We start from the raw sequence: 11,277 nt of genomic DNA on the forward strand, positions 1-11,277 counted from the left end.
CTCAGCACCCTTAACAAACTGCCTTTCCCATGATCCTTTGTGTTTTTGAGGTGGTATGATACTACTACTACTACTACTACTACTACTACTACTAATTTATTACTTATACCCTACCCATCTGGCTGGGCCTCCCTAGCCACTCTGGGCAGCTCCCAACACAATATTAAAAACATGAAAAAACATCAAACATTAAAAACTTCCCTATATAGGGCTGCCTTCAAATGTCTTCTAAAAGTCAGATAGTTGCTTATTTCCTTGACACCTGATGGGAGGGTGTTCCACAGGGCGGGCGCCACTACCGAGAAGGCCCTCTGCCTGGTTCCTTGTAACTTGCCTTCTCACAGTGAGGGAACCATCAGAAGGTCCTCGGAGGTGGACCACAGTGTCCAGGCTGGACATGGGGATGGAGACGCTCCTTCAGGTATACTGGACCGAGGCTCTTTAGTGCAGATGGGACCTCTGATGGGTACAGGAGACCCGTCAGATGTCAAGGAAATAAGCAACTATCTGACTTTTAGAAGACATCTGAATGTAGACCTGTATAGGGAAGTTTTTTTTAATGTTTTTCTTGTTTTACTGTGCTTAATGTTTTTCATTTGTTGGAAGCTGCCCAGAATGGCTGGGGCAACCCAGTCAGATGGGCAGCATATAAATAGACCATTATTATTATTGTTATTGTTATTATTATTATTACCCGCCCTCCACAGCTTGGGTGGGGCAGGAGGGTGGGGAAGTGAAGAACAGGGCGCTTTCCTCTTCCTCCTACATAGTTTAATCACCACTTACTTCAGTCAGGCCAGTTTGTCTTCATAAACACAGACCATTTCCCTGCGCCACATGTGGCAAGAGACGCCATGCTCCTATTTCCTCCCTGCCTGGGGCAGACTGTACATCAGATAAACAAAACCACAGGCTGCAGTTGCACATGGCAGTCCGCTTGGAACAGCTTGGTGCAAAGGGATCCTGGCTCTGTGCTGCGAGTCTGCTTAGATCATCAGTGTCCAACTGACTTGCAACTGGGTCATGAGTTGATTCGTTGGGGATCTTTGAGGGAAGCCATTGCTGTTTAAAGCGGTTTGGTGCTACTTCAAATAAGGGGCCTTGGTGATAGGGCCTGTCTGATTTATTGATGTGATGGATTGCAGCTGCCCCTTATCCCAAATTTTGCCAGTCACCACACAAAGGAGCTTTTAAGCTCTCCACCTTGCTTGCATTTAAATTGTGGGATTTCAACCAGCGGCGTCCCACTGGGTATGGTTGAAATTTCGCAAGTTAAATGCGCACAAGATGCAGTCCTATTGCATTATACAAACACTGCCTTTGCTGCACCTGCAGAAAACCTTACATTTTCAAGCATTTACGTAGAGATCTTTCCCGGTCTGCATCTATACTGCAATTATTATTATTATTATTATTATTATTATTATTATTATTATTATTATTTGCTGCTTATGTGTTTTGCTACCCTGGGCTCCTTTCGGGAGGAAGGGCTTTATATAAATAAACAGGTAAACTAAAATAAGTGGAGCTCATGGTAGCCTCCTTTCCTGATGCTCCTAGCTGTCACTGGTTTATTTCCAACTACAGACTGGTGTAGGCAACATCTTACTGGTGCTGTCGCCATATATGCGGGGGTAAAAGAGAGGTCATGGCGTGAGGCAAATTTAACGTGGCCTTTTGTGGAAAAGACCAAGTCTTAACTATGCAGCCCCTGCGCATTCTATTTTATCTTATGTACTGTGACACAGACTGGCCTGAAAGTTCAGCATAAGTTCATATGTGCCGCCAGGAAGATTCTTCTGGGCACCTGGCCCTTCTCATATCCAACTTTAGCTTTATCTGAGGACTGGTTTTTGCATCACCAGAGCTGAAATCTCAGCCTTTTTGTTAGGTGTTCCCCCCCCCCCTCTCCGGCACAGATCTGTTGCTCAAGTGTCAATATGTTCCCTTGAAACGAAACATCCTGCTGTCCAAGCCATTACATGCTGATTATGGTTTATCGCTGCTGTGGAATCTTCCGCTCCTCCATTTGTCTAAATTGGAGACATCTTAAGCCCCTGTTGAGCAACTAGTCTTCTTGGAGGGGCAATTTTGAGATGTGAGCAGGCATTGGTGGGCTGGAGTCTCACCCTCCGCTCCATCCCCTAATGCTTTCTGGCGAGTTCTGTTGCCATAGAAACGTATTTTTCTTCTTCTTCTTCCCCTTGTTTCCATCTCTAGTCTAGTAACGGAGCGGGCCCATGTTAAAGGGGCTGGATTTGGCTCAGAAGCCTCCGGTTGCTAACACCCTTCTTAAAACGATTGCTTTTATCCTGTTTCTTAGCATCTAGAACAGGGGTCAGCAACCTTTTTCAGCCGTGGGCCGGTCTACCGTCCCTCAGACCATGTGGTGGGCCAGACTATTTTTTTTTTTGGGGGGGGAATGAACGAATTCCTATGCCCAACAAATAACCCAGAGATGCATTTTAAAGAAAAGGACACATTCTACTCATGTAAAAACACGCTGATTCCTGGACCGTCCGTGGGCCGGATTGAGAAGGCGATTGGGCCGCATCTGGCCCACGGGCCTTAGGTTGCCTACCCCTGATCTAGAAATTCAGCTCATCCTTGGACACTTCTGTACTTCTCAAACTACTTGCATGGCTTGGCCTGTAGGGGAATGAGGAATAATGCTCTTTGGAGAAGCGCAGAGAGTTACACATAGCAAGCTGTCTTTGACCAAGGCAGACTATTGGTCCATCTAACTCAGTTCTGTCAACACTGACCGGCAGCAGTTCTACAGGGTTTCTTTCGCCGCCCTGCCTGGAGATCTACCTGGGAAGTTTTGCATGCAAAGCATGTACTCTTCCCTTGAGCTACGGCCCTGACCCAAGTTCACATTTGCTATCAAGATTAATTTCCTTGATTTTTTTTTAAAAAATCTTTTTTTTAATTTAAATTGGATTTTTTTATTTAAATCGGATTTTTAAAATAAAATGATTTTGAAGGAAAAATCTTTCTAAAGATAGTTTTCTATTTAAGTTACATTATAGTCCAAAGGCTATTCATCAGGAAATACGGATTTGTTTTAAGTTTTTCATGTGTGCTAAAATTCAGTCGATTTAATTTAATTTAACCACATCAGTTAACAAACATCAGTTAACAAACACAAATTTGACCACATCAGTTAACAAACATGGATACATATGCTATAATGTTATTGTTTTAGTTAAACCAATTGTTTAAACTGTTATTAAAGAAATGATTATTTTTCTCCTTCCAATAAAGTACAGCAGAAAAGTTGTCCAAATATAAACAGTTAACTTATTAAACCTCACAATAATTTCATAATTATCTGTCTATGTATTTCTAATAGTATAACCAAATCAGTAATTTTTTATATAACTGTAGAAACTACTCTGAAAATTTATTATTCCAAAAATGAAACCTTCATCTGGTTGTAAATATTAAGATTATACCAGCAAGAATGAGTCTTTCTGTAAAAAAAAAAAGATTTAAATCAAGTCTTATTGACTAGTTATTTAAATTGTGATTTAAATCAGATCCACCCTGTTCGTGACTAATTGCCGTGTTCAAGAAGAGAAAGGAAAGTACTGTACGGTATTTGCAAAAGGCTCAGAAGGTGCGAGATGCAGGCAGCAACCAGTCAATAGTTGGAGAATGGGCAGAGATTTGAATAGCTTTTTTAAAAAATGAAAGCAAAAACAGCATGTTTAAAGGAAGAAGAGACAGCACGTGAAATAGGAAAGTTTAAAGGTGTGAATAAGAGGAAAGAACAGGCAGAACACTAGTTACTAAATGCAAGAGGGAAATGGATCAGGCAGCGAAGTAGAGACTTTAATTAAGGGGGGGAAAACCTTTTTTTGGTCCAAAGGCCAGATACTTATCAGACAGGCCCTCTGAGGGCCAAGTGGCTGGTTCTAAAGGATGGTGCTTTAAATCAAGTTAATAAAATTATTTTTTATTATTATTAAAAATCCCCCCACTACAGCTTTCCAACAGTATTGAAGCCCATAAGTTATTCACCAGCATGTTAAAGGCAGAATTCATGCATGGATATACACACACGCAGAGCAAATTATAAGGAGATGAGTATGTTTGGGGCAAAAAAAAAGTCAGGAGACTCTTGGGTGACTGTGAACATTTTTACACTTGCCTTCAAGTAAATTCCCAGAGCAGCTTACAAGGAAGCTCAAATTGCAATAAAACAATTAAGCTACTAAAAGCTTCAACATCTATAAAAGAAGCTCATAAAACCATTAGGAGAGATAAAACAGACTAAAATAAAAGACCCAGGAAAATAAAAACTTGTTTGCCACTTGCTACAATGACATCAAGGTAGACACAAGTCGAGTCCTCCTGGGGAGATGGTTCCATAGCCAGGAGGCCTCTTTCACTGGTAACCATTCACCCCATATCAGACATGAGAGGAACGAACCATTGGTGAAGATTTCAGTGTACAGAGAAACATATGAGATAAAGGCACTAATTGGGGTGGGGGGTGGGTGGGCAAAGGAGCAGGCTGAAGAAGAGAATTTGCAGAAGCAACCAAACACTGAGATGAGAGGAAGATTTGGCAAGAAACCGTGAAATTGCTCGGCAGAAAACAGAGCAGGTGGGTAGGAACAAAGGATGTATTTAACACAGAGAGATCAGAGTGACGTTGTGTTGGCAGCTCCGGCCCAGGAAACAGTCAAGGCTGAGGAGTAACAAGATAAAGAAAACAATAGAGTTGTGGTAAAGCTGGATGTTACGAGATGGAAGAGGATGCTCTGGAGAAGAAAGACCAAGTGATGGAACAAAGAGGATAAGAGAGTTTGAGGAGAGTGAGATTGGGAAACATAGGAAGGTGGCCTATACTGAGTACTGGTCTACCTAACTCAGTATTGTCTACATTAACCAGGAGTGGATTGTGGACAGGGTTCTCTCCTACCCTTATGGTGGAGATGTCAGGATTTGAACCTGGGACCTTCTGCATGCAAGGCAGATGCTCTACCACTGAGCTACAGCTCCTTACCTAACAAGCTGCTGTGGAAGAAAGCATACGGGAGTGGGTGGAGTGAATGATGGACTGAATCTCTACTACTTTCTTGGTCACCAAATGCCACCACCTAGAACGGAGTTTGCGAAGATCTGCACAACTTGTAGCCCACCAAGACAGGTGAAGTCCAACGGCTATGTATTGGTAGCCACAGGGCCATCTTAAGCCCATCCAGCGCCCCCCTCCAGAGCCTCTCCAAGGGCCCGGGAGTGCCAAGCGGACTGTGGCAGCAGCGGGAGGCCACCTCCGAGGACTCCGCGCTGCGCCTCCTTCTGGTTTCCCCAGCGCTGGGTTCCGCTCAGTCAAGCTTCGCCATCAGCGCACACACCGCGGGACCAACAAGAGCTGCTTGGGCGCTGTGCGCGCGCTGGTGGCAAAGCTCAACTAAGCGGAACCCAGTGCTGGGGAAACGAGAAGGTGGCGCAGCGCGGAGTCCTCGGAGAAGGAGAGAGACGCGGTACAGCCTCTCAGCTCGTGGAGCGCAGTCCTGGCCAGATCGCCGGAACCCTGCGCTCACTTGGCGCCCTTCCAGCGCCCTCCAGCGCCCGGCACCGTGGTTCTCCGCGCCACTAGTTTCTATGGCTAGGACGGGCCTGGGTAGCCAAGCACTTGGGTGGCCAAAATTCATGGCAGGCAGGCTGCAGTCAACTTAGTCAGTAATTAAAGGTTTTGTCCCTCAATTTTCAGGGCCAAAGCCTCTACCCAAAGTGGCTTGGCGGATCCCAAGTTCTTCAGTAGCTCTGGGGCAGTTTTGCTTCTTCAGAAATGGCTGCACAAAAATCAGGATGCCATGAGTCCATTAAGCAGCCAGCGTAGTTGCAATGCGTAAAAAGCATGTCTATTTGGTGTGGGTGGAGGAACACATTAAGCCTCTTAAGCAAAGACAATACTAGACCTGGAATACCAGGCATTCTTCAGAAGAGGAGGGAGACCACCTGCCAGATCAAGGCACCTGAGATCTGAGGTCAGTAGTAAATTTAGGAGGTGGGGATTACCGCAAAGACAGGCTTGTGAGCTACGTTCCCACGCTGTGGTGGAGCTGTGGACGCTGTGAGATGTATTCTGGTATGCGCAAAAGGACTGCTACCATTATAAAGGTGCCCAAATTGCTCGCCTACTCTTTCCCTTTGAAACAGAGAAAATCACAGTCTTAAACCATGGGAAACCAATTCTCCCTGTGGCCTTTATTGAGAGTCTTTACTCGTTTTGAAATCTTTCTTCTTCCTTTCCCTCTCCTCCAGGGACAGTCTATATGTTCTTGTCATATTGCAGAGAATTGATCAAAAGTGATCTCTGTGGGAAGCAGAAGATGCGGAAGACTTGGTCTGTTTGGCAAAAATAGCAAAATACCCAGAGTGGAGTTTCTCTGAACAGGGTGGGGTGTATGCAGGGGTGCCAACTTGAGTAAAATATTGGGTGGGGCCAGGTAAGGCCTATGCTGCGCAATCAATCACAATCAAAGCAATGCCCATCAACTTTGGGGGGGGCCCAGAGCCCTCAAGTATTTTCTTGGGAAAGTTTAATGGGAAGGGAGGGGAACAGGAAACTAGTTTTCTTTGAACCACTGAAGAAATCCGGGCTGTATTTCTTTGCCACGATTTTGCTTACCTCTGGAATGAAAACCTATCAGTTCTGACTTGTGACCAGGCATGGTTACAAACGTTTCTCTTATGATACTTTTATCACTGGGATGACGTGTGGGAATCAGCCTTGACTCCGAAATGAGTTGTGGGTTTTAATCTTCGGAGAAAATTTGCCGCGTAAATAATACAGTGTTATGACTTTGCACTGAAAAGGCGATACATCTCCTTGTAGCTGGCTTGTAGCTGATTTGAAAATGATGTTATGACTTCTTGCTTCTGGGTTCCCTTAAAAAAAAAAAAAGGCTGTGCATGCTCAGTGATCACTATGGAATGAAATTCAATTTATCAACTAAGGATTCTCAAGTGCCTCTCCGAATTTAAATGGGAAAGTTATTATGGTGCATCTTTTTTAAAGAGCCTCCTGTCGCTGAGTGGATGGATGTTCGCTCTTTTAACTACACTACCTGCAAAATGAAAATTATGCCATATATCTTTTCCTTTTTTAAAAAAAGAGCCTTACAATGTTTAGTGGGTCCTCTTAGGAGCATTACTGCAATTCAAAAATAGGCTTTGCTTGGGTTTGACTGGCAATGCAAATCTCAAGTGCTCCAGGGATTGGAGAACAAAGATATTGTGTGAATTCTCTTGCTTAAAAACAGATGAATGCATTCTGGCTGTGCGACATCAAAAGATGCAGACAGTGCCAGACTATCCACTAATGTCAGAATGATGTTTTTGATAAAAGCTTTAGATGACAGGCGTGGACGGCCAAATTAACGGTGTCTGGAGTAACACCTGTCACAGCACCACAGTTTTATCAGGTTTTTATAAAGGTACAACCCGAATCTTTTTATCATATTTTGAGATTCACGACAGGCTCGTTGTAAGCATCCTGGGTTTGGAATCTCATGTTGAATGCAGATAATTGTGTTTCTTTCAGCTTATAGACAGAGAGAACATTTCTCTCCTTTGAGGGTAGCAGAACAGCTGGTTCACACATCCATGTCTTCAAGGACGAGCGCGATGACTTGTACGTGTGAATGAGCCACTGCAGATCTAGCACCACAGATGGAACTCTTATCACAAATTCAATACAGCATTACATAAGGGCCCTGCTGGATCAGACCAAAGGAATCCTGTTCTCACGGTAACCAGTGAGATGCCTGTGGGAGGCTGTGGGTTCAAATCCCCATGCCGGAGTGAGATCCCGTTGCTCTGTCCCAGCTCCTGCCAACCTAGCAGTTCGAAAGCACGCCAGTGCAGGTAGATAAATAGGTTCCACTGTGGCGGAAAAGTAAATGCTATTTCCGTGCGCTCTGGTTTCCATCACAGTGTTCCATTGCGCCAGAAGCGGTTTAGTCATTCTGACCTCATGACCTGGAAAGCTGTGGAAAGCGAGATGAGCGCCGCAACCCCATAGTCCCCTTTGACTGGACTTAACCGTTCAGGGGTCCTTTACCTTTTACCTTGTGGGGGGCTTGCAAACAGGGCTTGACAGCAGCAGCATTCTCTCAACTTGTACCCCGTTATCAGGAATTCGGAATCAAATCCTAGCCATCATGGCAAGTAACTGTTGATAAGGAGTACTCAAGAATCCCCATGTCCAATTCCATCATCATCATCAAAATGTGTATACTCAGAGATCTCAGGGCGGTTCATAACATTATTCCAGTTGTAAAGCTTTTCATAATTCTTCCTTTAAAATACCAAAGTTTATTGCGTTTTTGTGCTTCTTTTCACCAGAGTTTTGCCCCTGTTAGCAGAGCTGCTTTTGGTGACAAGCACCAGGCACCTGCAGCCTCCACCCAACCCCATTCCACGGAATGATACAGTCTTGAGCATTGTGGGTAAATAAACATGGCGGCCCATTAACAACAGTTCTGCTGTAGAAGCAGAAGCAGCAGCAAGGGAGGCATAAGCCTATACTGCCTAATGCAGGGATGGGGAGCTTGATGCCCTATCAGGTGCTGTTGAACTCCAACTTCCATCAGCTCCAGGGATGATGGGAATTGTGGTCCAGTGACATTTGGAGGGTCATAGGTCCCTCACCTCTGTCCTAATGGGTGATGAATGGTGGGCATGAATGGCAAAGCACCAAGTATACCCATTTGCACTAATTTGTTACTAACCTGTTTCAGAAATCAGACTACACGGGGACTCATTCAATTCCATTTTACATTGGTTCTGAAACAGCTCCCTATGACAACGGATCATAGAGTCCAATAAAAATAAAGGGAGCTCAAGAGTGCAGTAGCAGGTTTGCTTCTTGCACTCCTGTTTGAAGAACAGTTAATATTGCTTTAAGCAGGAGCTGGACCTGATCAGAAGAGTATGTGGAGAATCTGACCTGCGGAGTCAAAAGCCAAAAGGTCATGTATGCAGTTGAAGTGTCTTTGTACTCCTGATGGGAGTGGGGATGCCCTCTGCACCATCGCAACTGTTTACACAGTTGTTGCCCCTTAATTAAAAGTCCTTTAAAACGATGCTGCTTAGGAATCGTTGTTTTTATTATTGTTCAGTTAGGTGCTTCTTTTCTCATTAGAAGAGGTATTGTTGTATTGAAATGCGACTAACTGGATAACGATCTGTATGAAGTGCTTAAGGCTGCAGCCCTTTGCCCGTTTATAGGGATGCAATCCCCAGGGAACTGCACTGGAACAAAACATAATGTAAAATACATGAATTCAAATATCGTAGGCAAGTCCAACTGCCAAGAGACTGTGATCTGCTCCCACTTTGCTGGGACATAGCAAGGGGAGCTCACCCCGTCGCAGGGATTCGAACTGTCAACCTTCTGAACAGCAAAGCCCAAGAGGCTCAGTGGTTTAGACCACAGCAGCTAGGGTATCCCTAAGGGACAAAGGCTCCGAGCCTGGGGATTGGGGGGGGGTCATTATGGTGAATGGGCAGAGGAAGAAGACTGGGAGGAGGCACAGTTGGGATTTGAAACACAATTGCACTCAATAGGAATTACTTCCAAATAACAGGCATATTATTATTATTATTATTATTATTATTATTATTATTATTATTATTATTAAACTTTTATACTGCTTAGTTGCCCAGGTGGCTTCTAAGCAGTTTGTACAAGTATAAAACCAATCACAAAAACTCACATAATTAAAACACACCATAAAACCATCTCATCAAAACATTAGCATAAGCATGCACAATTGAAAAGTGCAATAAAGCAAGCCCATTGAAAGAGCACAACAATTACAACACTTAAAACAGCAATTAAAGCAGGAGGTTCAAAGTCTGGAGGTTAGGGGAATGCTTTCTAAATAGGTGTGGCAGAATGCTTTCTAAAGAGCTGGCAGAAAGCCAGGACATATGGGGCCGCTCATATTGCAGCAGGAGTGCAACATGTGAAAATACTCACCTCTCTGTTAGTGCAAACAGATCATTCTCAGGCCATCGTAGAAAATAATAATAATAATAATAATAATAATAATAATAATAATAATAATAATAATAGGGTTCCGTTTGTCACATCTCAACGCACTTACTGGTAAAGGGCGGGAAAACCATCATTCAGGTAACTTGATCCAGAGCTGTTTAGGTCTTGACACTTGAGTACCAGGATCACAAAACTGGTTCAGTGGTTAATAGGATCAGGCTGTTGGTTGAAGAACTGGCAGAGTTAAAATGTAATTAGTGCAGCTGATAGTTGTTTTATTTTTTTCTAAAGCTACTTTGGCTATAAAGGACGGACCTTCATTCTAACATTATACAGTGGTACCTCGACTTACGGACCTTCATTCTAACATTATACAGTGGTACCTCGACTTACAAACGACTTGACAACCAAATTTTTTGACTTACGAATGGGGGCAACATCTCAACATCCGGAAAAAAACCGCGGCGGTTTTAGATAGGGATTTTTCGACTTACGAATTTTTAGATGGGGTTGCTTCGACTTACGAATTTTTCTGTTTCCAATGCATTCCTATGGGAAATCGCGTTTCCAATGGCGTTTTTCGACTTACGAATTTTCCAACTTACGAAGGTGCCTTCGGAACGGATTAAATTCGTAAGTCGAGGCACCACTGTAGTAGCAATTCCCAATTTAACAGGTAAAAGCTATAGCACTCTTCCCTCAGTGTCTTTTAAAGACCTCTAGATCAGGGGTCGACAAGGTTTACCTAGCCTGGGCCGGTTCACTCCAGTGGAAATCCCTCCGTGGGCCGGATTGTGTGTGTGAGAGAGACTGCCCGCAATTTCCGGCGTCTATGCCGATGCGATTTCCAGCGTCTGCACTGATGCGATTTTTGGTGCCTGCGCATGCACAGACACAGTTTCTGGCACCGCGAAAGTGAGTCCCTGCGCTGCACTGTGCCATGCCGGTTTAGCGCAATGCGCAGGGAATTGCCGAGCGGGCGACTCGGTTCAGGGGCGGCTTGTAGGTTAAAGGACCCCTGTGGGCCGCTTGAGGCTCATGGGCCTTAGGTTGCCGACCCCTGCTCTAGATCAAGGATGGAGAATCTGTGGCTCTCCAAATGTTGTTCAACTGCAACTCCCCTCTGTGACCATGCTGTCTGGGACTGATGGGAATCGGAGTCCGACAGCATCTGGTGGACCACTGGTTCTCCATCCATGCAGAAAGTGAAAGCTTGAATATGCTCAAATTTATTTAAATATATGTAAATTAAT

At 44.2% G+C, this 11,277-nt stretch overlaps 1 protein-coding gene and 1 non-coding gene across 4 annotated transcripts in view; one reads left to right on the forward strand and one right to left on the reverse strand.

The window, feature by feature from the left end:
- Positions 1–11,277, forward strand: part of CCDC85C (coiled-coil domain containing 85C) — a 173,337-nt gene that overhangs the window by 53,442 nt on the left and 108,618 nt on the right. The gene's annotated exons all lie outside the window — the stretch shown is intronic.
- On the reverse strand, positions 4,942–5,013 carry TRNAA-UGC (transfer RNA alanine (anticodon UGC)). The gene has a single exon. It is a non-coding gene; the product is annotated as a tRNA-Ala (tRNA).

The sequence above is a fragment of the Zootoca vivipara genome, chromosome 1, assembly GCF_963506605.1.
Source record: "Zootoca vivipara chromosome 1, rZooViv1.1, whole genome shotgun sequence".
In the NCBI taxonomy this organism is placed as follows: Eukaryota; Metazoa; Chordata; class Lepidosauria; order Squamata; family Lacertidae; genus Zootoca; species Zootoca vivipara.